The sequence below is a fragment of the Periplaneta americana genome, chromosome 7, assembly GCF_040183065.1.
Source record: "Periplaneta americana isolate PAMFEO1 chromosome 7, P.americana_PAMFEO1_priV1, whole genome shotgun sequence".
NCBI classification, from domain to species: Eukaryota; Metazoa; Arthropoda; class Insecta; order Blattodea; family Blattidae; genus Periplaneta; species Periplaneta americana.
The window spans coordinates 69,001,741-69,006,153 of record NC_091123.1 but is presented as its reverse complement, the minus strand read 5'-3'; the positions used below and the strand labels follow the sequence as shown (position 1 = coordinate 69,006,153).

Genomic DNA, 4,413 nt, shown 5'->3' with positions numbered 1-4,413 from the left:
GACCTCTATTTAATAGTATGCTTTTATTAATTTTCAGTTTTTGCTGGAGAAGTCTGCGGTCAGCACAGTTTTCAGGATGTTTAACAAGGTAGGAAAAGAGACATTTCTAAATAATTAGGGCAATCACATTTACGCTTTATTTTACTGAGAATTGTGCTTTTTTTGCATTTTTCCAAGAAAATACCAAAGAGTAAAATAAAATGGTGATTTGATAATTTGAAACTATATATTCACTATCTTCAGTATGAATTTCATTGAAAATGTCCCATTTTGTCAGTACTGTACTGTCACTGTTTCACTGTTCTTATTCACTGTCTTTCTCACTGTCGCTATCATTCTTGTAGGCGAAACTTTAATTTTCGTTGATGCTATTCCCGACGAATGTCCGATGCAGTATGCTGCAGCCTCATAAGAATGCGTTTAATCACCGTCGCATCGAGCGGTCCGAAACAAAATCATCCTGTCCGAGACAATGTCTGATGCAGTATGCTCCCGGCCTTAGTGTTAGAGTTTACCGATTTTTCTCTTTGTGTGTTAATATTGATGATGTGAAGACTCTTGATAAATATTGCAATCTGAAAAAGTACGATAATGAAAAGAGTAGAGGTACGGTACATTAAAAACAAACGACACTTAATATCATCGTATATGGTCAAGGTGGATTGAGTAATCCTGTGATTACTGAAATTTGCTCAGAACTACTTAAACTGGTTCAGTTATTCTACACGTTTCCAGCCCAGATATTATGCGAGTATTCTAGAATATGTCTATTCTCTTTAATACATTGCTAGTGGATAAAAGAAAAAATAGTCTCTCAGTTGAGTCCATCAGGAATGTCATATTCATACAATGGAACTTTCGAAGTATGAACTGAAATCAGTATCAAAATGTCTTTAACGTAAGGTCACCAGACCTCTCCGTTTTCCGGGGACGCTCCCCGATTTTTGCTTCTTGTCCCCGAACAAAATTCGTCCCCCGAATGTCCTCGGATTTAATAATTTGTGCCCAGATAGGCCTATTCCCGGATTTTCAGTGCCAATAATTATTATTAATAATGATTCTTGCGCATTGCTATGTATGAATTATCAAAAGCAACTTTTCCTGGTTTTTTAACGTTGCCATAATCAAAAATGGACATGAGAATGTAACTGTAGTCAAGTTTTTCATATTTTATTAAGTTCAATTAAAAACTGAATTCCAGGAAAGAACAGAATATTATTCCACCATTAGTGAAGCAACTTTTGGCATCTTTAGAAGAAATGGTTCTTATTCCACAACAGAATTCTAAGAGTGTCTTGTGAATTTTATGTTAAATATCCTAGTTCCTGGGTTATTCATTCACAAGATATTAATGAAATGTGTAGTTCAGGTATCTTCTAGAAAGAGAGAAATTTTGAAGAAAAGTGCATTAGGCTATTTTTCTTTAAAATGTAGATGGACTTGACGTGGATGAAGAAATTTATTTGATGAAATTTACTTCTTGAAGAACTATGTGACTTCAGAGAAAATATGAAAGTGGAATGAAGAAAATACTGCTCTTCTCTCAAAATGGAGTGAAGTTTTTTTTTTTTTTAATTTTTTCACTGAGATTATTCCCTGTACACAACTCCAGAAGTTTATTGAACTATATCTGTATCCTCCTGGAAGTAATACTTTAGCGAAAAGCTTTTTTTTTCTTCAATGGATATGATAAGGAAATCTCAACAATCCAGAATGAGTTTAGAAATTTTTCGAGCCATGCTTCCTATCTTAACAACGTCAACATGACTTGTCAGGTAATTGCTGAAAAATTGGAATCCAGAGAATATCTGCTTAAAAATCAGTCCTGTGAAAAATAGATAACAGTAGTTTAAGTAGTAGATAAGCAGAATGAATAATTTTAGTGTGTAAATAGAATGAGTAGGGTTTTTAAATTCTTTAAATAGTGTAAATACAATACAAGTGAATGGAAAAGAATAGAAATGTTGAAAGCAGTTTTTCAGGTGCCTATATCTATCCCCGGTAATTGTGGGGGGGGGGGGGAATCCGGTAACCTTACTTTAAAGTAATAGAAATTTGATTGAAATGAAAGACTAGTTAGAAAAATACGTAATGGATTGAATGTCGATTTCATTTTACCACCACAGCTCAATCAAATGGACTGAATGTCGATTTCACTTTACTACCACAGCTCAATTAATGATTTATTATTTTCATTGTTATTAGAGAAATTTAACTGTTAAAAGTATATATATATATATATATATATATATATATATATATATATATATATATATATATATATATATTAATCTTAGTGTTCTAGTTTGTCCCAGTTTTTAGCTTGAGATGTCCTTGGTTCCAGAAATTTCAGGAGGTTGCTATGACAACAGTGATATTTAATATTACACGGCAAATCGTTTCGTAATATTAACTTTATGGCTCAAATTATGCAATCATAATAAAAATAATTATGTTTTTAGTTGGTATGGTAATATTTTACGTTATTGATACAATAATGTGGCGTGTTATAAACGATTTTCACTAACGATAAAGATTGTTCGTGATGCTGGTGTAAAAAAAACTCTTCATAGAAGTCAATGACTGAGTTCAAAGTGATCATCTTCCGTATTAACACGCTGTATAAACGTCAATTCGCGCGCTCCTACTAGATAATAAATCCTGTTGCACATCCCAGAGGAGTAATATATTTTGCATGAAGTGTTCGCCTCAGCATCGTTTTTGGAATGTAGAATAATTCAAACCTTTCTTCTTTCCGAAGCCAATAGGAATTGCCACGTAGGTATCATGAATGTAGGTAACTATTTTGGTGAATAATGCAAAAATGGCAATTAAAGGCAGACTGCAGAAATACAATGTTAAGCGAATATTTGTATAATGCTAAATTGAACAGTAAAAAATGGTATACATTAATTAGTGTATCTCTCAAGAAGTATTTGGTGTTGTGTGCAGACTACTTCAAGCTTTCTGAGCGATATCGAAGCTCGTGGCCCGTTAGCTCAGTTGGTTAGAGCGTCGTGCTAATAACGCGAAGGTCGTGGGTTCGATCCCCCCACGGGCCAACTTTTTTTTTTCTGTTTATCTTATTGGTAAACTGGCCTTAATTTATACATTATGTTCAGTTACCCTTCATACACTCTTTCATTCGCATTAATTACATTTCATAGAAGACTAATTTTTTTTTAGATCTTTCTTGCTAATATGGGTATAGAAGCGACGCACACTTAGACTACACAATAATGTATGTACATACATTACTGTGTCTTGCTCCACTGATTGCTGAGACTAACGCAAGTGGTATTCGAGTTTTGATGACAGAGCAAAGTGCATTATAAACGCGATAGTCCGTCGTATCAAGTGATGAATTGAGGAGTGGCAATGGGATGTCACATGCATCTTATCATTCTAATCTATTAAATGTCTGTTTCGATTATAACCTATTTGAGACTTAAAGAAAAATAATTACATATTAACAAGTTACTTATCCATAAATAACAGTACATTTATAAATTATGTAATACTACACGATAGTGGCTCTCCTTTAAAGATAAGACCCTCTCTACTTTAAAAACAGTGTATTAAATGGCATGATACTGTAACAGTTACACTTTGTCTCTTGGCTCTAAATCTAGCAATGAAGTTATAGTCCCCTTAGCAAAGCTCAGTGCACGTACAAATACACAAGATTGTTTTGTAATTTCAACAAATGGAAGTGTTAAGAATAAATAAGCTAATAGCATAATTGTAATTAGGTTTGTTGATTGATTATATGTAATAATAATAATAATAATAATAATAATAATAATAATAATAATAAAGGTATCCCCGTAATATACCATGAAGGCACTTGGGGGGCATGGAGGTAGAGCCCCATGCTTTCCATGACCTCGGCACTAGAATGAGGTGGTGTGGTTGGCACCACGCTCTGACCCCCTTTTACCCCCGTGAAAGACCCGGTACTCAATTTTATAGGAGGCTGAGTGAACCTCGGGGCCGTTCTGAAAGTTTGGCAACGAGAAAAAATCCTGTCACCACCTGGGATCGAATCCCGGATCTTCCAGTCCGTAGTCAGCTGCTCTACCAACTACCCGGCCGCCCCTAATAATAATAATGATAATAATAATAATAATAATAATAATAATAATAATAATAATAATAATAATAATAATAGCTTTATTTAACCTGGCAGAGGTATGACATCGTCTTTGGGTATGACCGTAAAGCCTTCCCTTACACTCAACTAGGATTAAAACTTGCTTACATAGTTGGACATACAACTGGATCGGATTTAAGTAATTTACATACTGATACGATTTAGGTACATAATGAGATCAAAAGAGGTAGTTACATAAAAATTTACCTCATAAAATAAAAATAAACATAGTGGAATATATATCAATATTGTCAGAATCA

The 4,413-nt window shown here is 33.8% G+C and overlaps 1 non-coding gene across 1 annotated transcript; it reads left to right on the top strand.

Moving 5' to 3' along the window:
* The first annotated feature begins 2,988 nt into the window (after positions 1-2,988).
* On the top strand, positions 2,989-3,062 carry TRNAI-AAU (transfer RNA isoleucine (anticodon AAU)). Its single transcript has one exon. It is a non-coding gene; the product is annotated as a tRNA-Ile (tRNA).
* The last annotated feature ends 1,351 nt before the right edge of the window (positions 3,063-4,413 follow it).